Here is a 27,115-nt window from a genome sequence, read left to right as displayed (position 1 = left end):
TCTTCTCGCCGGACTCCTCCGCTATCTTCTTGTAGCTCTTTTGCTAGCGGAGGAGTCCGGCTTTCTTCCTCGCCGCCGGCCTCTTCTCCCGACTTCGGGGGTCTTGTCCTCCTCTTCGGTTCTTCTGCCGGGCCACCTTATAGCTCTTTTACAGGCGGTGGCCCGGTCTTCTGTCGCCGCCGTCGCCGCCTTCCGTTCTTCTTCTTCTTCTTCTTCTTCTCCTTCTTCTCCTGGAGATGTTGACTCGACGCTCTCTCCGGCCACAATGCCAGGGCCGCGCTGCGCGGCCACTTATATAGGGACAAGGGGCGGTGTCACATGGCTTTATGTCACATGGGTTGGTCACATGGGTTGATGTCACATGGGGACTATGACATCGTAAGGGGGCGGGGTCACCATGTGACACCAACCCATGTGACATAAAGCCATGTGACACCGCCCCTTGTCCCTATATAAGTGGGGCATTGTGGCAGCGCGGCCCTGGCATTGTGGCCGGAGAGAGCCCCCCGCCCGCAGACCCCGACAACCAACGGCCAGGGTTGTCGGAAAGAGGCCCTTGTCCTCATCAACATGGGGACAAGGCACCCCCCATGTTGAGGGCACGCGGCCTGGTATGGCTCAGGAGGGGGGGCGCTCGCTCGCCCCTCCTTTCCTGGCCGGCCGGGTAGCGTGCTCGGACAAGGGTCTGTTGTGGACTTGGGGGGGACCCCCACGCCGATTTTTTTCGGCGTTGGGGTTCCCCTTTAAGTACATACCAGGCGGCGGGGCCAGCGACGTCTCCTTTGCGGGCCCCGCCTACCTGGATACCTGCTCGAAATGAGCGGACTTTTCTCCGGGCGGGAAAAGTCCGCTCATTTCAAAAGTACGGCGGACTGGCACACACACGGGCGGATTGTCCGCCGAAATGCGAGTATGACGGACAGTATTACGGAAATTCTGAAATACTTAGTACGCCAGACTGCACGCTGAAAAAGTCCGCTGAAGCCCACACACGAGCGGACTGTCCGCTGAAATGTGTTTTGGCGGACTAAGTAGGCCATACATTCCGCCCGTGTGTACGCGGCTTTAGGAAGGAAGTCAGACTGATCTGGTAAGCAGATCACTTATCTATCTACACGTCGGGTGCGCTCGGTCATCTACATATGGTGAAGGATTACACACTATCTGTCAAAAAGGCATCGGTTGGAAGACGGATGTTATTTTTATGAACTATTTTTCGATTGATTCACTTTTTCTGATTTATATGGTATTACTTATCACTTTGATGGGACTCTAATATTGCTTAAATATAAATTACAAATTACCAATAGTGCTGAATAACACACTACCAAGGATGGTGTCTCCTCCTATTAAAGCGGAGGTCCACCCTAAAGTGGACCTTCCGCTTATCGGAACCCTCCCCCCCCCTCCGGCGCCACAATTGGCACCTTTCAGGGGGGAGGGGGGTGCAGGTACCTGTACAGTACAGGTATCTGCACCCACTTCCGGGATAGCTCTCTGCGGAAAGGGGCGTAGATTACGCCCCTTTCCGAAAGTCCCCCGCTGCCTGCTGGGAAACACACAGATCCCAGAGGCAGCGGGGACCGTCCTTATTGCGCAGCGCGACTCGCGCATGCGCAGTAGGGAACTGGGAAATGAAGCCGAAAGGCTCCACTTCCTGATTCCCATACCCAAGATGGCGGCGGCAGCACCCGAGAGACAATCGAGAGATCGGCTTCGGGTGCCGACATCGCGGGCGCGCTGGACAGGTAAGTGTCACTATTTTAAAAGTCAGCAGCTGCAGTATTTGTAGCTGCTGGCTTTTAAAAAAAAAAAAAAACGCGGAGTCCCAGCGGACTCCCGCTTTAAGTCGGTGTAAAAAAATCACCCTAAATTAGACAGTTATATATTACACGCAATATATATAACAATACTTCAAAAAAATATATATATAAAGTGCCTTGAACAGATTAAATCGTGAACAATCCAATAGGTGAATAAAGTGTTCAGTGTTTAGATACAGCAACAAAGATAGCCAAATAATAAAGTGACATGTGCTTTAAATATTCAAGTAAATATCTCCAAAATTGATAAACTCAAAAACAGGTTGCATTAGAGTTGCAAGAAAAACTTTTCTTATAATAAAACGTGCAACACACAGTGCATGCTTAACCAGTTGCCGACCACCGCACAACGATGTACGTCGACAGAATGGCACGGGCAGGCATATGAGCGTACCTGAAAGTCCCTGCCTTCCCGCGGGTGGGGGGCCAGCGGCGGTCAGAATCCGTTCAGGAGCGATCCGGGATGAGGGGGCGGCCATTCATTCACGGCCACCCCCTCGCGATCGCTCCTGACGAATGGAAGTGCAGCATGACATCACTTCCTCTCCTGTAATGTAAACACAGGCAGAGGAAGTGATGCAATCTCTCCTCGTGTCTGTCTTTTTCGTTCCGGCACAGAGGAGAGAGGATCGGTGAGTTGCACCAACACACTACACGTACAGTAGAACACGCCAGGCACACTTTCACCCCCCCTTCACCCCCCCAATCACCCCTGCACCCCCAGTCACAGTGACACCAATTGCATTTTTTTATTTTTATTTTTTATTATTGCATTGGTGTCATTTGTGACTGTAATAACTGTTAGGGCAGTTAGGGTTAGCCCCCTTTAGCTCTAGGATACCCCCCTAACCCCCCCAATAAAGGTTTAACCCCGTGATCACCCCCCGTCGCCAGTGTCACTAATAAGCGATCGTTTTTCTGATCGCTGTATTAGTGTCACAGGTGACGCTAGTTAGGCAGGTAAGTATTTAGGTTCGCCGCAGCTTTTTATAGCGTCAGGGACCCCCATATACTACCGCATAAAGCCCCCTGATTGCCCCCTAGTTAACCCTTTCACCAGTGATCACCATATAACTGTTACAGGTGACGCTGGTTGGTTAGTTATTTTTTTATAGTTTCAGGGCACCCGCCATTTATTACCTAATAAAGGTTTAACCCCCTGATCACCCGGCGGGTGATATAAGTTTGAGGGTCAGATAAGGTCTGCGTCGCCCCAGGCAGCGTCAGGTTAGTGCCAGTACTGCTAACACCCACGCGCAAAGCATACACCTCCCTTAGTAATATAGTATCTGATCAGATCTATATTAGCGTTGCCAGCATTTTAGGTTTCCCAAAACGCATTGTTAGCGGGATCAGCCCAGATACCTGCTAGCACCTGCGTTTAGCCCCTCCGCCAAGCCCAGCCCAGCCCACCCAAGTGCAGTATCGATCGATCACTGTCACTTACAAAACACAACACACATAACTGCAGCGTTCGCAGAGTCAGGCTTGATCCCTGCGATCGCTAACAGTTTTTTTTGTAGCGTTTTGATACAGTCGCTGACAGGCTAGGTGCTTTTTTACCTGTGAGTCTCACTAGTGTACCCCTAAATTTAGAGCCCAAAATGGCAAAGCGAAGGTACACTAGTGAAGAGGCCTACACGTTTCTGAGCATGACAGATAGTGAAGAGGACGTCACTCATCTGTCAGATTCAGGCTCAGAATACGATCCTGTAGAGGACAGCGGCTCCATGACAGATAGCTCTGGCAACGGAGATGAGGTCCCTGTTAAGGGCAGGTGTACCCGATCCCGAATGTTTTCTGTTGTTCAGGTGGAGGAACCGCAGGTCACTCGTATGGAGCAGAGACGTACTAGAGCCGCTCATCCTTCTGGTGAACTGGCAAGCACCAGCGGCCTAGTACACCCTGGACGCACATCCAGCACTGCAGTAGCACGTGGTGACGTGGCGAGTCCCATAAGTGCAGTTCAAGCTGGCGAGGTGGCAAGCACAAGTAGTGTCCCGCTGCCACCAAGACAAAGACAGGCCCGTCGTACCCATAGTGCCCTTTCTGCAGAATTCGCCAATCCTGATTGGGTGCCCACCACTTCTGCAGAACCCGTACTTCCCCCATTCACTGGCCAACCTGGCATTAACGTGGAAACAGTTGATTTTACGACACTTGATTTTTACTCACTGTTTTTCACAGAAGATCTCTATAGATATATTGTGGACCAAACCAATTTGTACGCTGGTCAACACATCGCCACTGTTCCCCAGTCCGCCCTTGCCAGACAATGGAAACCAGTTACGGTTTCCGAATTTAAAATCTTTCTGGGCCTCTCCCTCAACATGGGCATAACCAAAAAGAGTGAGTTGCGGTCATATTGGTCCACTGACCCAATTCACCATATGCGCGTGTTCTCTGCTTCCATGTCCAGGGCACGATACGAGCAGATTTTGCGGTTCATGCACTTCAGCGACAATGAACTCTGTCGTCCTCGTGGAGACCCTGAATACGATCGGCTCTACAAAATTCGGCCCCTCATAAACCACTTCAACCAACGTTTTGCAGACTTGTTTACTCCCCATCAAGTTGTCTGCGTTGATGAGTCCCTGATTAAGTTTTCTGGTCGCTTGTCATTCAAACAATACGTTCCCAACAAGCGTTCCAGATACGGGGTCAAGATGAATAAGCTCTGTGACAGGGCCACAGGCTATACACGTAGTTTCATGGTTTATGAGGGAAGAGATAGTCACGTAGAGCCGGAGAACTGCCCTGACTACATAGGAAGCGCTGGCAAGATAGTGTGGGACATGGTGTCACCCTTATTCGGAAAGGGGTACCACTTGAACGTGGACAATTATTACACAAGCGTGCCACTGTTTAGTCACTTGTTTGATCAGCAGATTGGAGCATGTGGCACCGTGCGACCTAATCACTTGGGCTTTCCCCAGCGGCTTGTAGAGTCCCGTCTTAGGCTGGGGGAGAGAGCCTGCTTGCGCAGTAATAATTTGCTCGCTATGAAGTGGAGGGATAATAAGAATGTTTTCGTTCTTACCTCCCTTCATGCAGACACGACGGTTCAAATTCCTACGGCGACTGGTATTGTGGAGAAACCCCTCTGTGTCCACAAATATAACCTTAATATGGGAGGGGTGGACCTCAATGACCAGTTGTTGGCGCCGTATCTAGTTGCCCGTAAGGCCAGACGCTGGTACAAAAAAGTGTCTGTTTATTTATTCCAATTGGCTATACTGAATGCTTATGTACTACACAAAGCTTCAGGACGGACTGGATCCTTCCTTAACCACCTCAATACAGTGCACTTACACCCCCTTCCTGACCAGACCAATTTTCAGCTTTCAGCGCTCTCACAGTTTGAATGACAATTACTCAGTCATCCAACACTGTATCCATATGAAACTTGCGTCCTTTTTTCCACACAAATAGAGATTTCTTTTAGTGGTATTTAATCACTAGTGGGTTTTTTATTTTTTGTGCTATAAATAAAATAAAACTTAAATTTTGTGAAAAAAATGCCTTTTTCTTCGTTTCTGTCATAAATTTTTGCTAATTAGTAATTTTCCTTCATAAATTTTGGCCAAAATTTATACTGCTACATATCTTTGGTAAAAATAACCCACATTAGTATATATTATTTGGTCTTTGTGAAAGTTATAGAGTCTACAAACTATGGTGCCAATCGCTGAAAATTGATCACTTCTGATCAGGCCTTCAGTACATCAGGTGTATCTCATTTCTTGAGACACTAACAAGTCAGGAAAGTACAAATACCCCCCAAATGACCCCTTTTTACAAAGTAGACATCCCAAGGTATTAAGTAAGTAGCATGGTGAGTTTTTTTAAGTCGTAATTTTTTCCCACAATTCTTTGCAAAATGAAGATTTTTTATATTTTTTTATTTTTTTTTACTAAATTGTCATATTATCAGGTTATTTCTCACACACAGCATATGCATACAACAAATTACACCCCAAAATACATTCTGCTACTCTTCCCGAGTACGGCGATACCACATGTGTGAGACTTTTACACAGCCTGGCCACATACAGAGCACCAACATTGATGTAGTACCTTCAGACGTTCTACGAGCAAAAATGACGCATCTCATTTCTCAACCACCTATTACACTTTTGAAGTCCCTGGAGTACCAGGACAATGGAATTGCCCATAAAATGACCCCATTTTGGAAAGCAAACACCCCAACGTATAATCTGTGAGGCATAATGAGTCTTTTGAATGGTTAATTTTTTTCCAGAAGTTTTTGGAATATGTGGAAAAAAATTAAAACGCATTTTTTTTTTACACAAAATTGTCAATTTATAAGATATTTCTAACACATAGCATGTATATAGCAAAAATGACACCCCAAAATACATTCTGCTACTCTTCCCGAGTACGGCGATACCACGTGTGTGAGACTTTTACACAGTCTGGCCACATACAGAGCACTAACATTGATGTAGTACCTTCAGACGTTCTACGAGCAAAAATTACGCATCTCGTTTCTCAACCACCTATTACACTTTTGAAGGCCCTAGAGTACCAGGACAATGGAATTTCCCATAAAATTACCCCATTTTGGAAAGCAAACACCCCAACGTATAATCTGTGAGGCATAATGAGTCTTTTGAACGGTTCATTTTTTTCCAGAAGTTTTTGGAATATGTGGAAAAAAATTAAAACACATTTTTTTTTTACACAAAATTGTCAATTTATAAGATATTTCTAACACATAGCATGTATATAGCAAAAATTACACCCCAAAATACATTCTGCTACTCCTCCCGAGTACGGCGATACCACATGTGTAGGACTTTTACACAGCCTGGCCACATAGAGAGGCCGAACATTGAAGTAGTACGTTCAGGCGTTCTAGGAGCATAAATGACACATCTCATTTCATTCCTACCCATCACACTTTTGAAGGTCCTGGACCACCAAGACAGTGAAATTACCCACAAAATGACCCCATTTTGGAAAGCAAACACCCCAACGTATATTCTATGAGACATGGGCTGCAAATAGGTACTCGGGTACTCTGATGGCCTGGTGACAGGTACTCGGGTACTCTGATGGCCTAGTGACAGGTATACGGGTACTCTGATGGCCTGGTGACAGGTACTCGGGTACTCTGATGGCCTGGTGACAGGTACTCGGGTACTCTGATGGCCTGGTGACAGGTACTCGGGTACTCTGATGGCCTGGTGACAAGTACTCAGGTACTCTGATGGCCTGGTAACAGGTACTCTGATGGTTTGGTGACTGGTATTTGGGTACTCTGAAGGGCGGTGACAGGTACTCATATGGACTGTGACAGGTACTCTGGTACACAGATGGACTGGAACAGGTACTCGGGTACTCAGATGGGCTGTGACAGGTACTCGGGTACCCTGATGGACTGTGACAGGTACTCGGTACTCTAATGGACTGTGACAGGTACTCGGTACTCTAATGGACTGTGACAGGTACTCGGGTACTCTGATGGACTGTGACAGGTACTCGGTACTCTAATGGACTGTGACAGACAGGTACTCGGTACTCTAATGGACTGTGACAGGTACTCAGGTACCCTGATGGACTGTGACAGGTACTCGGGTACTCAGATGGGCTGTGACAGGTACTCGGGTACCCTAATGGACTGTGACAGGTACTCGGTACTCTAATGGACTGTGACAGGTACTCGGTACTCTAATGGACTGTGACAGGTACTCGGGTACTCAGATGGGCTGTGACAGATACTCGGGTACCCTGATGGACTGTGACAGGTACTCGGGTACCCCGATGGGCCGTGACAGGTACTCGGGTGCCCTGATGGGCCGTGACAGGTACTCGGGTACCCTGATGTGCCGTGACAGGTACTCGGGTACCCTGATGTGCCGTGACAGGTACTCGGGTACCCTGATGTGCCGTGACAGGTACTCGGGTACTCTGATGTGCCGTGACAGGTACTCGGGTACTCTGATGTGCCGTGACAGGTACTCGGGTACTCTGATGTGCCGTGACAGGTACTCGGGTACTCTGATGGGCTGGGACAGGTACTCGGGTACTCTGATGGGCTGTGACAGGTACTCGGGTACTCTGATGGGCTGGGACAGGTACTTGGGTACTCAGATGAACTGTGACAGGTACTCGGGTACTCTGATGGGCTGGGACAGGTGCTTGGGTACTCTGATGGGCTGTGACAGGTACTCGGGTACTCTGATGGGCTGTGACAGGTACTCGGGTACTCTGATGGGCTGTGACAGGTACTCGGGTACTCAGATGGGCTGGGACAGGTACTCGGGTACTCAGATGGGCTGGGACAGGTACTCGGGTACTCAGATGGGCTGGGACAGGTACTCGGGTACTCTGATGGGCTGGGACAGGTACTCGGGTACTCTGATGGGCTGTGACAGGTACTCGGGTACTCAGATGGGCTGGGACAGGTACTCGAGTACTCTGATGGGCTGGGACAGGTACTCGGGTACTCTGATGGGCTGTGACAGGTACTCAGATGAACTGTGACAGGTACTCGGGTACTCAGATGGGCTGGGACAGGTACTCGGTTACTCTGATGGGCTGGGACAGGTACTCGGTTACTCTGATGGGCTGGGACAGGTACTCGGGTACTCTGATGGGCTGGGACAGGTACTCGGGTACTCTGATGGGCTTGGACAGGTACTCGGGTACTCTGATGGGCTGGGACAGGTACTCAAATACTCTGATGGACTGTGATTGACAGGTACTATGAGGGGTGGTGACAGGTCCTCTTTATTGGGGGGGGCAATCAGTATGATTGGTGTACACTGTATGCGGTAACGAGATGTTACCGCAATCTCCTCCTCACACACGATCGGTGTGTGAGGAGGAGAACCCGGTAACATCCCGTTACCGCGGTTTGTTTACATTTTAGTGATCGGCTGTGAAAGGATCACAGCTAATCACGTGGGTAAACAGCCCCCCCCCCCGGACCATCTTCCATGGTTTTCTCAGGCTCTCCTGTCCCAACAGGGAACCTGAGAATGCAGCCGGTGGTTCCGCCAGCTGACCATAGAGCTGATCAGAGACCAGAATGGCTCCAATCATCTCTATGGCCTAAGAAACCGGAAGCTACGAGCATTTCATGACTTAGATTTTGCGGGATGTAAACAGCGCCATTGGGAAATTGGGAAAGCATTTTATCACACCAATCTTGGTGTGGTCAGATGCTTTGAGGACAGAGGAGAGATCTAGGGTCTGATAGACCCTAATTTTTTCAAAAAAAAGTACCTGTCACTACCTATTGCAATCATAGGGGATATTTACATTCCCTGAGATAACAATAAAAATCATTAAAAAAAATATATAAATGAAAGGAACAGTTTAAAAATAAAATAAAAAAGCAAAATAAATAATAATAAATAAAAAAAAAAACACCCCTGTCCCCCCCTGCTAAGGCGCAACGTCGAACGCAAGCGTTGGTCTGGTGTCATATGTAAACAGCAATTGCACCATGCATGTGAGGTATCACCACGAAGGTCAGATCGAGGGTACTAATTTTAGCAGTAGACCTCCTCCGTAAATCTAAAGTGGTCACTTGTAAAGGCATTTAAAGGCTTTTAAAAATGTACATAGTTTGTCGCCGCTGCACGTTTCTGCGCAATTTTAAAGCATGTCGTGTTTGGTATCCATGTACTCGGCCTAAGATCATATTTTTTATTTCATCAAACATTTGGGCAATATAGTGATTTTTAGTGCATTAAAATAGAAAAAGGGTGTTTTTTCCCCAAAAAATGCGTTTGAAAAATCGCTGCGCAAATACCGTGTGAAAAAAAAAATGAAACACCCACCATTTTAATCTGTATTGCTTTTTCTTTAAAAAAAACACTTCATGTTTGGGGGTTCAAAGTAATTTTCTTGCAAAAAAAAATATTTTTTCATGTAAACAAAAAGTGTCAGAAAGGGCTTTTTCTTCAAGTGGTTAGAAGAGTGGGTGATGTGTGACATAAGCTTCTAAATGTTGTGCATAAAATGCCAGGACAGTTCAAAACCTCCCCAAATGACCCCATTTTAGAAAGTAGACACCCCAAGCTATTTGCTGAGAGGCATGTCGAGTCCATGGAATATTTTATATTTTGACAAAAGTTGCGGAAAAAAGACATTATTATTATTTTTTTTATTTTTTTTGCACAAAGTTGTCATTAAATGATATATTGCTCAAACATGCCATGGTTATATGTGAAATTACACCCCAAAATACATTCTGTTGCTTCTCCTGAGTACGGGGATACCACAAGTGTGAGACCTTTTGGGAGCCTAACCGCGTACGGTACCCCAAAATCCAAGCACCACCTTCAGGCTTTCTAAGGGTGTAAATTTTTGATTTCATTCCTCACTGCCTATCACAGTTTCGGAGGCCATGGAATGCCCAGATAGCACAAAATCCCCCCAAGTGAACCCATTTTGGAAAGGAGACACCCCAAGCTATTTGCCGAGAGGTATGGTGAGTATTTTGCAGACCTTCATTTTTGTCACAAAGTTTTGAAAATTGAAAAAAAGAAAAAAAATATACATAATTATTTTTTTCTTCATTTTCAAAAACAAATGAGAGCTGCAAAAAATACTCACCATGCCTCTCGGCAAATAGCTTGGGGTGTCTACTTTCTAAAATGGGGTCATTTGTGGGGGTTTTGTGCCATCTTGGCATTTTATGGCCTTCAAAACTGTAATAGGTAGTGAGGAGTGAAATCAAAAATGTACGCCCTTAGAAAGCCTGAAGGCGGTTCTTGGCTTTCGGGGCCCTGTACGCAGCTAAGCTCCCAAAAAATCCCACACATGTGGTATCCCCGTACTCAGGAGAAGCAGCAGAATTTATTTTGGGGTGTCATTTCACATATGCCCATGGCATGCGTGAGCAATATATCATTTAGTGACAACTTTGTGAAAAAATAAATAAAAAAAAAAGTTTGTAATTTTCCCGCAACTTGTGGCAAAATATAAAATATTCCATGGACTCAACATGCCTCTCAGCAAATATCTTGGGGTGTCTACTTTCTAAAATGGGATCATTTGGGGGGGGGGGGGGGTTTGTGCCATCTTGGCATTTTATGGCCTTCAAAACTGTAATAGGTAGTGAGGAGAGAAATCAAAAATTTACGCCCTTAGAAAGCCTGAAGGCGGTGCTTGGTTTTCGGGGCCCCGTACGCGGCTAGGCTCCCAGAAAGTCCCACACATGTGGTATCCCCGTACTCAGGAGAAGCAGCAGAATTTATTTTGGGGTGTAATTTCACATATGCCCATAGCATGTGTGAGCAATATATCATTTAGTGACAACTTTGTGAAAAATTAATAAAGTTTGTAATTTTCCCGCAACTTGTGGCAAAATATAAAATATTCCATGGACTCAACATGCCTCTCAGTAAATAGCTTTGGGTGTCTACTTTCTAAAATGGGGTCATTTATGGGGGTTTTGTGCCATCTTGGCATTTTATGGCCTTCAAAACTGTGATAGGTAGTGAGGAGTGAAATTACAAATGTGTGCCCTTAGAAATCCTGAAGGCGGTGCTTGGCTTTCGGGGCCCCGTACGCGGCTAGGCTTCCAAAAAGTCGACCACATGTGGTATCCCCGTACTCAGGAGAAGCAGCAGAATGTATTTTGGGGTACAATTCCACATATAACCATGGCATGTGTGAGCAATATATCATTTAGTGACAACTTTGTGTAAAAAAAAAAATATATATTCAATGGGCTCAACATGCCTCTTATCAATTTCCTTAGGGTGTCTACTTTCCAAAATGGGGTCATTTGGGGGGGGGGGGGTTTGTACTGCCCTGCCATTTTAGCACCTCAAGAAATGAGATAGGCAGTCATAAACTAAAAGCTGCGTAAATTCCAGAAAATGTACCTTAGTATGTAGATGTGACAACTTTTGCACAAACCAATAAATATACAGTTATTGACTTTTTTTTACCAAAGACATGTGGCTGAATACATTTTGGCCTAAATGTATGACTAAAATTGAGTTTATTGGATTTTTCTAATAACAAAAAGTAGAAAATATTATTTTTTTCAAAATTTACGGTCTTTTTACGTTTATATCGCAAAAAATAAAAATCGCAGAGTCAGTCAAATACCTTTAAAAGAAAGCTCTATTTGTGTAAAAAAAAGGACGCAAATTTTGTTTGGGTACAACATTGCATGACCGCGCAATTACCAGTTAAAGCAGCGCAGTGCCAAATTGTAAAAAGACCTCTGGTCATTGACCAGCAAAATGGTCTGGTCTGAAAGTGGTTAATCAAATAACCAAAAACAGAATAATACAGTCTTTGTGTGAAATGAGGTGACCAGTGATGCAGGGGCGTAACTATAGGGGTTGCAGCAGTCGCTACCGCAACTGGGCCCTTTGATGCAGGGGGCCCACGCAGCCCCCTCTACATATGGCCGGCAGCAGCATAGGCAGCTAGCACACACTATTACATACCCCCTCCATATCCCCCTGGGGACAGGGACCCCTTCACACCTGGGGGCAGTAACTTCATCTGCCCTGGAGAAAAGGACCTCGTCTCTTCTGGGGACGGGGACCCAATCCTGCCTAGGGACGGTCCCCCAATGGGGCACCTAAAAATGTAAAAAAATAAATAAATAAAAACTACTTATACCAGTGGTGGAACTACAGGGCTCACAAAGGTCATACCTGTGACCACGCCCCGGAGTTCCACCGTCGGACTCGGAGGGAAGGGCCCTGGCTGGGGTTCAGGGGGGCTCTTCATGGTTTCTTGCATCGGGGCCCTGAAGGTTCTAGTTACGCCACTGGAGTGATGTATTTAGTGCTTCTCAGGATAAAGTGCTAGGACCCGTGTCTTTTAGCTCCTATATATCCAGTGTTCACAGCACGCCAGGTAGAGTGGCCCCTTACCTTACTGCTGTAGGGTAAACAGCAGAACAAACAACCAGTAATGTCCAGGGATTGTATCCTTATTCCTGGTAGGTAAATGCTGGTCCCCACAGTTGGTATTTTGTGCCTCAAATAGCTCCTCACAGGTCTTTAAATGCTCAATGTTATCCACAAGAATCTTTTGTTTTCCTGAAGTAATCCCTGTATGTTCCTCTGAGCCTCAGTGAGCTTCTTATTCACTAGGGCAGCCTTTCTCAACCTTTTCAACACAGAGGAACCCTTGAAATAGTTCTCTGGCCTCGGGGAACCCCTTCTAAAAATTAGAAATCTACAACTCATGATACATTAGCTTGATGGTCAGTGGGAAGAATGGTCCTTACACTTGTGGTCATTGGGAAGAATTATCTCCTTAGGCCGCATACACATGCGGGGACTGTTCGCCCAACTTTGTCCGTCAAACAGTTTCAGCAAACAGTCCGCTCAAAATTAGCATGGACGGACATGGCCACACACGACGGACGAACAGTTTGCTGAAACCGTGCGCGATGACGTGAACGGCACGTACGACGGGACGAAAAATATGACGTCCTATACACTGCATTATAACTTTTGGCGTGTAAATCCTTTCTGAGCATGCGCGGAACTTAGTTTGACGAACAAGCCTACACACGAGGGGACTGTTCGCTGAAACAAAGTTTCAGCGGACAGTTTTTCGGAATTTCCGAAAAACCTTGTTCAGCGGACTGTTCGCTGAAACTGTCCGCTGAAAGCCCACACACGAGCGGACTGTCCGCCGAAACACTGTTCAGCGGACAAAGTTGGGCGAACAGTCCCCGCGTGTGTACGCGGCCTTACAGATAGCTAAAAATATCAATGGCGTCGGTGGGAACTTATCCCGGGAGGCAGAAATAGCCCAATGCTGAAGGAACCCCTAGCAACCTCTGGAGGAACCCTGGTTGAGAATCACTGTCCTAGAGGCTGATAACGAGATCATATGCACCAGCATAGCAGAAGGAAACTGTGGATTTATTTGCATCAGTGAAGGGCAATATTAAAACTTTCACATTAAATACGCAGAGAGGACTGCGCGGAAGGAAGTGTTGTCTATGTTTGGGACTTTCAATTCTTAAAGCGGGATTCCACCCTAAAGTGGAACCTCCGCTGATCGGAACCCCCCCCCCCTCCGGTGTCACAATTGACACCTTTCAGGGGGGAGGGGGGTGGAGATATCTGTCAAAGACAGGTATTTTCACCCACTTCCGGGCATAGACTCCCACGGGAGTCTACACCATTTCCTGCCCTGCCGCGCTGTCTGCTGGGACACACACGGGTCCCAGTGACAGCGCGGAGATCTCCTATTGCGCGGCGCGGCTCGCGCATGCGCAGTAGGGAACCGGGAAGTGAAGCCGATTCGCTTTACTTCCTGATTCCCTCACCTCGAATGGCGGCGGCAGCAGCCGAGGCCCGAGCGGTCGATCGGCCTCGGCTGCCGGCATCGCTGGAACCCGGGACAGGTGAGTGTCCATTTATTAAAAGTCAGCAGCTGTAGTATTTATAGCTGCTGGCTTTTAATATTTTTTTTTTGGGCGGAATCCCTCTTTAATAAGCCTTCTAGTAGAATAGATAGTAGTAGTCACAATCAGCTGGACTTGTTATGTAATATTGAAAATGTTTCGTAGCTTCTCCACTTCTTTAGCTGCACGCCTGCAGGACGTCATATGATGCCCTTAGGTTGAAGTGGTGATATCTGAATGATGCCTTCAGCTACAGGAATCATTCAGATATCTTCGTTTTCGCCTGATGATTCCCTTTCATGTAAGACCCGTCCTAGCGGCTATTCAGCAGGAATAGGGTTGCCATCTCATCCCTTTAGGCTCGATTCAAATCTATGCATGCTGATTTTGACTGTTTCCGCAGTGCTTTTTGCTGTGCTTTCTGTGTTTATTTAACCGTAAATTTACAGCGATTTTGCCGTGATTTGCTGTTTTTTACTTATTTTTTTTTTTTTTTTTTTAGTGGGTCGGCAGGGGAGCGGCGGCGGAGGAAGAAGAACACCGGAGAAAGAAGACCAGAGAAAGACGAAGACCAGAGAAAGAAGAAGACCAGAGAATAAAAAAGACCAGAGGAAGAAGGAGAAGACCAAAGGAAGAAGCAGGGAAGAAGAAGACATTTATAAAAAAGGAATTGTCAAAAAAACTGATGATTTTGTCTTTTGTCACATTTTTTAGTGAATGGCTAGGGGTACAATTTACCCCATACTCATTCACATAGGAAGGCCCAGGATCTGGGGGCCTCCTTGTTAAAAGGGGCTTCCAGATTCTGATAAGCCCCCCACCCACGACCCCCACAACCACGGCCAGGCTTGCGGCGAAGAGGCCCTTGTCCCAATCAACATGGGGACAAGGTGTGATGGGGTGGGGGGGCCGAGCCTCCCCTGCCCAAAAGCACTGCAGCCCCCCCGTTGAGGGCAATTGGCCTGCTATGGTTCAAGAGGGGGGGTGTTCGCTCATCCCCTCCCTTTCCTGACCTGCTGGGCTGCATGCTCGGATAAGGATCTGGTATGGCCTTGGCAGGGGACCCCACGCAATTTTTTTTTAAATTGTGGTGTAGGGGGTGTCCCCTCTAAATCCATAACAGACCAAATGATCTGATATTGCTTTGGGGGGACCCCATGCCGTTTTTTCATGAATTTTTATTTTTTCTACATTCAGCTGTAAGTGGGGAAGCCTGCTGACAGCTGATGACTAATCGGTTGTTAAGGATGTGGCTTCCTTAGCAAACAGCTACAATGCCTTGCGAAAGTATTCGGCCCCCTTGAACTTTTCAACCTTTTGCCACATTTCAGGCTTCAAACATAAAGATATAAAATTTTTATTTTTTGTGAAGAATCACCAACAAGTGGGGCACAATTGTGAAGTGGAACGAAATCTATTGGATATTTTAAACTTTTTTAGCACATTAAAAACTGAAAAGTGGTGCGTGCAAAATTATTCGGCCCCTTTACTTTCAGTGAAGCAAACTCACTCCAGAAGTTCAGCGAGGATCTCTGAATGATCCAATGTTGTCCTAAATGACTGGTGATAAATAGAATCCACCTGTGTGTAATCAAGTCTCTGTATAAATGCACCTGCTCTGTGATAGTCTCAGGGTTCTGTTGAAAGCGCAGAGAGCATCATGAAGACCAAGGAACACACCAGGCAGGTCCGTAATACTGTTGTGGAGAAGTTTAAAGCCGGATTTGGATACAAAAAGATTTCCCAAGCTTTAAACATCCCAAGGAGCACTGTGCAAGCGATCATTTTGAAATGGAAGGAGTATCAGACCACTGCAAATCTACCAAGACCTGGCCGTCCCTCTAAACTTTCAGCTCAGACAAGGAGAAGACTGATCAGAGATGCAGCCAAGAGGCCCATGATCACTCTGGATGAACTGCAGAGAACTACAGCTGAGGTGGGAGAGTCTGTCCATAGGACAACAATCAGTCGTACACTGCACAAATCTGGCCTTTATGGAAGAGTGGCAAGAAGAAAGCTATTTATCAAAGATATCCATAAAAAGTCTCTTCTAAAGTTTGCCACAAGCCACCTGGGAGACACACCAAACATGTGGAAGAAGGTGCTCTGGTCAGATGAAACCAAAATCAAACTTTTTGCCCACAATGCAAAATGATATGTTTGGCGTAAAAGCAACACAGCTCATCACCCTCAACACACCATCCCCACTCTCAAACATGGTGGTGGCAACATCATGGTTTGGGCCTGCTTTTCTTCAGCAGGGACAGGGAAGATGGTTAAAATTGATGGGAAGATGGATGCAGCCAAATACAGGACCATTCTGGATGAAAACCTGTTGGAGTCTGCAAAAGACCTGAAACTGGGACGGAGATTTATCTTCCAACAAGACAATGATCCCAAACATACAGCAAAATCTACAAAGGAATGGTTCACAAATAAACGTATCCAGGTGTTAGAATGGCCAAGTCAAAGTCCAGACCTGAATCCAATCGAGAATCTGTGGAAAGAGCTGAAAACTGCTGTTCACAAACACTCTCCATCCAACCTCACTGAGCTCGAGCTGTTTTGCAAGGAAGAATGGGCAAGAATTTCAGTCTCTCGATGTGCAAAACTGATAGAGACATACCCCAAGTGGCTTGCAGCTGTAATCGCAGCAAAAGGTGGCTCTACAAAGTATTAACGCAAGGCACTGTATATACAGTGATAAAAAAAACACAAAAATCGCAAAATGCAAAACTCAAACCATGGTACTTGCATTTGGATGTGGGTCCATTGAAGTCTATCACATGCAAAATGCTGCATTTTGCGGGGAAGAAAGTTCCCGACCCTTTCCAAAAACACATAAGCACAAAAATGCATTGATGTGAACGTGTTCCATAGGAACCCATGTTAAAAAAATTAAATGCATTCCTGCAAAAAAGCATCAAAAAACACATTGGTGTAAATCCGAACACAGGTTCTGTGGATGATTAAAGCAGAGCTCCATCCAAAAGGGGAAGATCCGCTTATTCACCCCCCCCCCCCCCCCCCCGATGCCACATTTGGCACCTTTCAGGGGGAGGGGGGAGCAGGTATCTGGTTTTAACAAGTACCCACTCCCACTTCCAGGTAAGATAGCTGCACGGCAATCTACGACATTTCCGGGTCCCTCCTCCTTCCCCCATCTGCCTTCTGGGACACACACAGGTCCCAGAAGATGGCGGGACCAGTCAGAAAGTGCAGCGCGACATGTGCATGCACAGAAGGAAAGGCTTCACTTCCTGTTTCCCTTACTTCAGATGCCAGCCCCTGATAAATCAGCTAGGGATGCCAACATTGCGGGATCCCCAGACAGGTAAGTCTCCTTATTTTACATTTTTTACTTGTAGCTGCTGACTTAGAATTTTTTTTTTTTACAGATTGGAACTTCTCTTTAAGGTGGTAATTACTTAGTGCCTTATCTGCATTAAATTAATCTCAGAACCTGTGTAATTAATATGTGTTTGTGTTTGAAGGGATGAGGTGGCAACCCTAATTGGGAAGCCGGAAGCCAGAGCTTGCCATGCACCCGGCCATATCTATGACCCTGGGAAGCCAAAAGCTTTGTCATGACGTCACATCCAGCTCTGGCAGATGTAAACACGGCCCCCTGCCGACACTCCTGGCCTCTCCCTCCTGCTGAATGCCTCCAAACCAAGCCACTTGCTATGGGGGCACTTGTGACTGCTTGCTCCAGAGCCATTGACACACAGCACATGACTTGGCCCCAACCCCACCTCTTCTCACTGCCAATGGCTCCCACTGCTGTCTCTAAGCCAATGAGGGGAGAGAGAGCTGAGAGAGCCACTGTTCCCATGCACATCGGTGGATTGAGATTGGACTCGGGTAAGTATGGTGGGGTGGGGGGAAGTACTGGGGAGAAAGCAGACTAGGTAAGGTTAAATATCTTCTAGCTGTACAACCACTTTAAAGCAGTTTCTGAATGCTAAACGGAATGAACAGCGAGAAGTAGGTGAAGTCAATCTATTTTTATTTATTACAGTAATTACAAAAATGTACACAGCACATTACATTCTGTACGTCCACATCAGTCCATGCCCTGGAGGAGCTCACAATGTAAGAACCCCAACAAGCACTGGGAAAACATGCAAACTCCATGTAGGTAGTTTCATGGTTGGGATTTAATCACTTACAATAGGTCGGACGGGGCTTTCGTTGTTCCGAGTGGACGTCATATGACGTTCTCCAAGAACATGAGTCACGCATGGCTGCGCAGGCGCGATTTGTCACCGGCTGTGTCCAGCGGACTCCTCCAATGACAGATCACTGTACCAGCCCACTGCGGCGGGTACCATGTGATCCCTGTGACCAATCACAGCAGATCACATGACAATTGTAAGCAATGGATGTCTTCCTTTCATGCCATCCATTGTGTACAATTGTGTTGCTAGCTGTGATTGGTCACAGTGCTCACATGGTACACACAGGGCCAATCACAGCCCATTTGTACAATGTGATTAGTTGTGGCCAATCACAGATAATCACAACAATACTCACTGAATGAAACTGTTTTATTTAGTAAAAAATTGTTGCTTATAGTTATACCAATGAAATGTATTGGTATAAGCAATCATAAATGTGTAAAAAAAAAAAAAATTCTCATCACTTCCCCAGAGTGGTACAGTGTTACTATGGTAGCACTGTATTGCTGTGGTCACAGGGTGTTAAAAATAATCGTAAGTAAAAGAATGTAATATAATAAAAATAAAAAATCTATTTTTTAGTCAGTGTCCCTGATCACCTCCACACTACACAGCATATAAAAATAAAAAAAATAAAAATCTTGATTTTCAAAAAAATTGTGACAATAACTTACAACTTACAATACCTTGGACTGTCTACTTTTCAAGAAGGGGCATTTGGGAGGTATTGGTCCTGTCCTGGCATTTTCAAGAAATTAGATAAACTGTCAGTACACCAGGGCTGATCAATTTTCATATATATATATATATATATATATATATATATATATATATATATATATATATATATACCAACGTTTGTGGACTCTATAACTTTCCTACAGACTAAATACTATACACTGATTTGGGTTATTTTCACCAAAGAAATGTAGCAGAATACATTTTCATCTAAATTTATGAACAAAGATTATTTATTTATAACATTTTATAAGAGAAATAAAAAAAGTATTTTATTTTTCAAACTTTTTGGTATTTTTTAATTTTTTTAGCAAAAAATAAAAAAGCCAGTGGTGATTAAATAACACCAACAGAAACGTTTATTTGTGTGAAAAAAATTGATAAAAATCTTATATTGGTAGAGTGTTGCATGACCGCGCAATTAGGGTTGCCACCTGTCCAGGATTCACCCGGACAGTTCGGGTTTGGAATCATGTGTCCGGGTTTCAGACAGCCTGAAACCCGGACACATTATTTAGACTGGACTATGGCTTCCCAGCAGGGTTGCTGGCTGCAGTTGTGTAAGCTGAGACTATGTGTTACACTTTCTTTCACATTGCCCAAAGCCACCACTAACAATTCCCCCCCTTCCCCCCACATACAGACGGGAGAGGAGAGGGGGCTCGATCTGCACCTCTTCCTCTCACTCCTACTCCTCTGTGTCTGCCCACACTCCAATCTCCAGGGTTGTACCTCAGGAAAGGAAAGTGCGGGCTGGAAATATGAAGTCCAGCAGCCTCAGATACATCTTGATGAGAGGTGCTGACTGCCAAGGGGTGAGTGAGCTCACCATCCATCACTGTCTGTGACTGAAGTCTCCCTCCTTCTCTCTCCTGCTTCTGACTGAGTACTCTAATTTAAATCAGGGTTCACAGAGCACCCCTTATATCAGAGTTCTCCTTTACACCAGAGGACACAGTGTTCCCCCTTACATCAGAGTCCTCTCCATACATCAGAGTTCTCAATGTTCCCCATTAAATCAGAGTTCCCAGAGCATCCCTTACATCAGAGTCTGCAGAGCTCTCCCTTACAGTGTAAGGGAACTCTGCAGATTCAGATGTAAAAGGGGAACTCCGCGGATTCAGATCTAAAAGAGGAACTCTGCGGATTCCGATGTAAAAGGGGGAATTTGCAGATATAAAAGGGGAACTCTGTGGACTCTGATGTAAAGGGGAACTCTTGAGATTAACTTCCTATGATTAGAAATGTTATTTAATTGCAAAATATATGTATAGTTTATACTATAAAAAAAATAATTGCTGTGCGCCGCTAAAGTGTTCGGGTTTGACTTGAAGAAAAGGTGGCAACCCTACGCGCAATTGTCATTCAAAGTGCGGCAGCTGTGAAAGCTGAAAACTGGCTTGGGCAGGAAGGGGGTGGATGTGCCCGGTATTGAAGTGGTTAAACCGATGACCCCCCCAGTGCTATAAGCCATGAGTGCTAACCAGATCACAATTAAAGCCTCATATGCACAGTACGGATGTTGGACAACTGAGCGTCTGATTTTTGTCATTTTGTGTGCCAGGATCTTGTCTTGCATACAAACGTTACACAACTTTTCGTGCCACAAACACGAACGTAGTGACGTACTACGAGGAATTTCAGCTCTTGAGCGCCACCCTTTGGGCCCCTTCTGCTAATTTCATGTTTGGCGAGCATTGATTCCGAGCATGCGTGGTACTTTCGACTCTTGTGTGATGGATTTGTGTACTGACCATCTGAAAAATCTGCTGTGAAACTGTCATTTGACAAAAAATTGCTAGCCTGCTATCCAACATCTGTTGTCCAAAAATTGGAAAACAATGGTTGAAAGGAGCGTACTAACTGTAAGAACATTCAAACGTCAATCCCCTTCTGATTTTCGTAGCGTGTGTACGAGGCTTTAAATAAAATACTTCAATACAAGGCCCACTTTAAAGCGGGAGTCCGCCATTTTTTTTTTTTTAAAGCCAGCAGCCACAAATACTGCAGCTGCTGACTTTTAAAATAGTGACACTTACCCGCCCAGCGCACCTGCGATGTCGGCACCCGAAGCCGATCTCTCGATCGTCTCTCGGGTGCTGCCGCCGCCATCTTGGCTATGGGAATCAGGAAGTGGTGCCTTGCGGCTTCATTTCCCGGTTCCCTACTGCGCATGCGCGAGTCGCGCTGCACAATAAGGATGGTCCCCGCTGTCTCTGGGATCCGTGTGTTTCCCAGCAGACAGCGGGGGACCTTCGGAAAGGGGCGTAGATATCTGCGGAAAGGGGCGTATATTCTGCAAATATCTATGACTGAACTGGGTGCAGATACCTGTACTGTACAGGTACCTGCACCCCCCTCCCCCCTGAAAGGTGCCAATTGTGGCGCCGGAGGGGGGAGGGTTCCAATGAGCGGAAGGGTGGACCTCCGCTTTAAATGGTTTCCTGCTGACCTGTAGTTTGTGTAATCATATATATATAAAACACCATATAAGAGCACAGACAATGACAACTACTGAATATGAGTTAAAAAACAAACAAAAAAACAATAGATCTGCCCCCTGTACTAGGTACAATATAAAATGAAGATTAGCGTTCCTTAACCACTTGCCGACCGCCGCACGACGATATACGTCGGCAGAATGGCACGGGCAGGCATAAGGGCGTATATATAAGTCCCTGCCTTCCCGCGGGTGGGGGGCCCGATCGGGCCCCCCCCAGTCACCTGCGGCGGTCGGCATTCGTTCGGGAGCGATCCGGGATGAGGGGGCAGCCATTCATTCATGGCCACCCCCTCGCGATCGCTCCCGACGAATAGAAATGCTCCACGACATCACTTCCTCTCCTCACAGGAGAGGAAGTGATGTAATCTCTCCTCCGTGTCGGTATTTTTCGTTCCGGCACCGAGGAGAGAGGATCGGTGAGTTGCACCAACACACCACACGTACAGTAGAACATGCCAGGCACACTCACACCCCCCCTTTACCCCCCGATCACCCCCCCAATTACCCCTGCCCCCCCCCCCCCCCCCAGTCACAGTGACACCAATTGCATTTTTTTTATTTTTTTGCATTGGTGTCATTTGTGACTGTAATAACTGTTAGGGCAGTTAGGGTTAGCCCCCTTTAGTTCTAATGTCCCCCCCTAACCCCCCAATAAAGGTTTAACCCCGTGATCACCCCCCGTCGCCAGTGTCACTAAGGCTGGGTTCACATTGCAGCGGTTTATGAGAACGAATGTGATTCGCACCGCACTGCAGTGCAAATCACATCCGATCTCTGTGCGATTCGAGTTCAGCCATACAGATAGTATGGCTGAATTCGCGCCGCACCCGCCGCACCCGCCGCAAATTCGCACGGGACCCTTTTTTTGGTCTGCAGCAGAATCGGATCGCATGGGTGTTCACACCATGCGATCCGAGTTTGCAGATCGCACTGCGATATGCGAACTGATCTGGGGGTGTCATTAACATTTCACTGACACTCCCAGCAGTTCGCATAGGGCAGTGTGAACTGCCGCCGGGAGGCATGCGATGCGGGAACCCGCCGCGGATTCGTGGCGTTCCCGCATCGCTCCAGTGTGAACCCAGCCTAATAAGCGATCGTTTTTCTGATCGCTGTATTAGTGTCACAGGTGACGCTAGTTAGGCAGGTAGGTATTTAGGTTCGCCGCAGCTTTTTATAGCGCCAGGGACCCCCATATACTACTGCATAAAGCCCCCTGATTGCCCCCTAGTTAACCCTTTCACCAGTGATCACCATATAACTGTTACAGGTGACGCTGGTTGGTTAGTTATTTTTTTATAGTTTCAGGGCACCCGCCATTTATTACCTAGTCTCACTAGTGTACCCCTAAATTTAGGGGTGTCTACTTTCCAAAATGGGGTCATTTGGGGGGGGTTTGTGCCATCTTGGCATTTTATGGCCTTCAAAACTGTAACGCCCTTAGAAAGCCTGAAGGCGGTGCTTGGTTTTCGGGGCCCCGTACGCAGCTAGGCTCCCAAAAAGTCCCACATATGTGGTATCCCCGTACTCAGGAGAAGCAGCAGAATTTATTTTGGGGTGTCATTTCACATATGCCCATGGCATGCGTGAGCAATATATCATTTAGTGACAACTTTGTGAAAAAAAAAAAAAAAAAAAAGTTTGTAATTTTCCCGGAACTTGTGGCAAAATATAAAATATTCCATGGACTTAACATGCCTCTCAGCAAATAGCTTGGGGTGTCTACTTTCTAAAATGGGGTCATTTGTGGGGGTTTTGTGCCATCTTGGCATTTTATGGCCTTCAAAACTGTAATAGGTAGTGAGGAGTGAAGTCAAATATTTACGCCCTTAGAAAACCTGAAGGCGGTTCTTGGCTTTCGGGGCCCCGTACGTGGCTAGGCTCCCAAAAAATCCCACACATGTGGTATCCCCGTACTCAGGAGAAGCAGCAAAATTTATTTTGGGGTGTCATTTCACATATGCCCATGGCATGCGTGAGCAATATATCATTTAGTGACAACTTTGTGAAAAAAAAAAAAAAAATTTAAGTTTGTAATTTTCCCGCAACTTGTGGCAAAATATAAAATATTCCATGGACTCAACATGCCTCTCAGCAAATAGCTTGGGGTGTCTACTTTCTAAAATGGGGTCATTTGTGGGGATTTTGTGCCATCTTGGCATTTTATGGCCTTCAAAACTGTAATAGGTAGTGAGAAGTGAAATCAAAAATTTACGCCCTTAGAAAGCCTGAAGGCGGTTCTTGGCTTTCGGGGCCCCGTACGCGGCTAGGCTCCCAAAAAGTCCCACATATGTCGTATCCCCGTACTCAGGAGAAGCAGCAGAATTTATTTTGGGGTGTCATTTCACATATGCCCATAGCATGTGTGAGCAATATATCATTTAGTGACAACTTTGTGTAAAAAAAAAATAAAAAATTTTTTTGGTCATTATTCAATCGCTTGAGGCAAAAAAATAAAATATTCAATGGGCTCAACATGCCACTTATCAATTTCCTTAGGGGGTCTACTTTCCAAAATGGGGTCATTTGGGGGGGTTTTGTACTGCCCTGCCATTTTAGCACCTCAAGAAATGAGATAGGCAGTCGTAAACTAAAAGCTGCGTAAATTCCAGAAAACGTACCTTAGTTTGTAGATGTGACAACTTTTGCGCAAACCAATAAATATACAGTTATTGACTTTTTTTTTACCAAAGACATGTGGCTGAATACATTTTGGCCTAAATGTATGACTAAAATTGAGTTTATTGAATTTTTCTAATAACAAAAATTAGAAAATATCATTTTTTTTCAAAATTTGCGGTCTTTTTACGTTTATATCGCAAAAAATAAAAATCGCAGAGTCAGTCAAATACCTTTAAAAGAAAGCTCTATTTGTGGGAAGAAAAGGACGCAAATTTCGTTTGGGTACAACATTGCATGACCGCGCAATTACCAGTTAAAGCAGCGCAGTGCCAAAGTGTAAAAAGACCTCTGGTCATTTACCAGCAAAATGGTCCGGTCTGAAAGTGGTTAAACTTAACTGAAAGTTATGAATATAAAGCATAACTCCATCCAGCTAAAAAAAAAAAATTTAAAGCAATATCAAACATGACCCCACAAGGGGATATACTTGAGACCAAAGGAGGAAGACTAGTATACAACCCTCGGGGGTAAAGGGACAAGGGTGATTACTTAGTAGTAAATCTCAAGGCAATGTTCATGAAAATAAAGTCCATATAATATAATGAATCCAATAGAGAGAATACACAGTTACCGTGTCTGCAGTCTCTCCTTCAAGCGAGTTCTGGAGTTTTCCTGCCAAAAATCATATAAGACAGAAAAGAGGGATGGGAGAGAGAGCGCCACTGTCTAAGTGTAGTACTATTAAGAAAATCAGTAAAAAACGGGAAAAATAGGTATTGCACTCACATACACTATATTGTCAAAAGCATTGGGACGCCCACCTTTACACGCACATGAACTGTAATGGCATCCCAGTCTTGGTCCGTAGGGTTCAATATTGAGTTGGCCCACCCTTTGCAGCTATAACAGCTTCAACTCTTCTGGGAAGGCCGTCCACAAGGTTTAGGAGTGTGTCTATGGGAATGTTTGACCGTTCTTCCAGAAGCGCATTTGTGAGGTCAGGTACTGATTTTGGATAAAAAGGCCTGGCTTGCAGTCTCCACTGTAGTTCATCCGAAATGTGTTCTATTGGGTTGAGGTCAGGACTCGGTGCATACTAGCTCATTATGCCTTTTCCTTTGCAGGTGAGGAAAAAAAAAAAAACTTCAGTGGGTATACAACCGCTTTAATAGATGTTATATTATTACATTTTTAGAAGAGACATCTTCCACTATCGTATCTTTTGCAATAGATTTTTTTTACTGTGTTTTGCAATATACTTTACGTCATTATAGAAAGGCGTTTATACGTTTATACTATTTCTCACTCTGTGTTTTATTACCACATGTATTTTCAATATTTGCTAGTGCCATATATTTACGAGTATATCTGGTAATATTTCTGCACTTGTCACTTTCAGTGTTTATTCACACATTATTTTTTGATTCCCTATTTGAATACTTACCCCGAAGGTTGATTCCTGGCGGGCGTCTGTGTTCAATAAGCACTGCATCTTATATTTCCCCTATTGTTAGGCCGCGTACACACGCGTGGACTGTTGGCCCAACTTTGTCCGTCCAACAGTTTGAGCGAACAGTCCGCTCAAACTTAGCATGGACGGACATGGCCACACACGACGGACGAACAGTTTGCTGAAACCGTGCGCGATGACGTGAACGGCACGTACGACGGGACGAAAAATACGACGTCCTATACACTGCAATGCAACCTTCCGACGTGGAAATCCTTTCTGAGCATGCGCGAGACTTAGTTGGCCGAACAAGCCTACACACGAGCGAACAGTCCGCTGAAACCTTGTTTCAGCGGACAGTTTTTCGGAATTTCCGTAAGACCTTGTTCGGCCAACTGTCCGCTGAAACTGTCCGCTGAAGCCCCACACACGAGCGGACTGTCCGCCCAAACACTGTTCAGCGGACAAGGTTGGGCGAACAGTCCGCGCGTGTGTACGCGGCCTTAGACTTGCCAGACTTCACAAGTCTGTCTCACAATTGCATGACACCAGATCAACTTTCTTGATCAAGTCTGCTGCAAGTTCTGGTTCAGTTTTATGTTGTGCATTAGTCATCCCACCACAGGGGTCACTGTGGCTGAATTGTCATGCTGTAGACTTGCAGAGCTCTTGCTGTAGACTCACCACTGCAACTTTGCTCTTCCTAAAGACTTGACACACAAATTTGCTATAAATAGGAAAAGTGTCAACTAGAACTTGGGCTTAAATTCCCGTGCAAGTGTACAACTTGCCAGTGAAAAAGTGCAGCAAGTTAACAGACTTACAATTCAACACTTTAACCGCTTGAGATCCGCACTATAGCCGAATGACGGCTACAGCGCGGACCTGTTTTGCCAGGACTACGTCTATGAGACTCGCCTGATCACAGATCGGAGCAAGGGGTCGATCCTGACCCCTTACCACATGATCAGCTGTCAGCCAATGACAGCTGATCATGTGATCACAACAGAGCCGGTGATCGGCTATTTTTCCTCCTCGCGCTGAGAGTGCGAGGAGAAAAAAAAAAAGCCGATCACCGGCGGCCGTGAGAGGGACTACAGTCCCGATCACGGCGAGCTGGGGCCAAGTCATCAGTGCCCACCTGCCCCCTGCCAGTGCCACCTAATTATAGTAAAAGTGCCACCCATCAGTACCACCCCTTAGTGCCCATAGTGCCACCCATTAGTGCCCATAGTGCCACCCACCAGTGCCCATAGTGCCACCTATCAGTGCCCACAGTGCCACCTATCAGTGCCCACAATCTGCCTCAACAACAGTGCTGCACCTCATATGCCTCATATCCGTGCCATCTACCAGTGCCCATCAGTGCCGTCCATCAGTGCCCAGCAGTGCCACCTATCAGAGCCACCTATCAGTGCCACCTAT

General features: G+C 45.9%; 1 protein-coding gene across 1 annotated transcript in view; it reads right to left on the bottom strand.

Moving 5' to 3' along the window:
• The window catches only part of LOC143933742 (putative G-protein coupled receptor 33), a 31,850-nt gene extending 6,359 nt beyond the window's left edge, over positions 1-25,491 (bottom strand). Inside the window, exon 1 of the mRNA XM_077456738.1 lies at positions 25,062-25,491. The gene's annotated coding sequence lies outside the window, so the exon portion shown is untranslated. The remainder of the gene's footprint in view (positions 1-25,061) is intronic.
• Positions 25,492-27,115: the final 1,624 nt, after the last annotated feature.

The sequence above is a fragment of the Lithobates pipiens genome, unplaced genomic scaffold (assembly GCF_037356315.1).
Source record: "Lithobates pipiens isolate NorthernLeopardFrog02 unplaced genomic scaffold, aLitPip1_a1.2 Scaffold_27, whole genome shotgun sequence".
Taxonomy (NCBI): Eukaryota; Metazoa; Chordata; class Amphibia; order Anura; family Ranidae; genus Lithobates; species Lithobates pipiens.
This window is presented reverse-complemented; position numbering and strand designations above follow the sequence as displayed.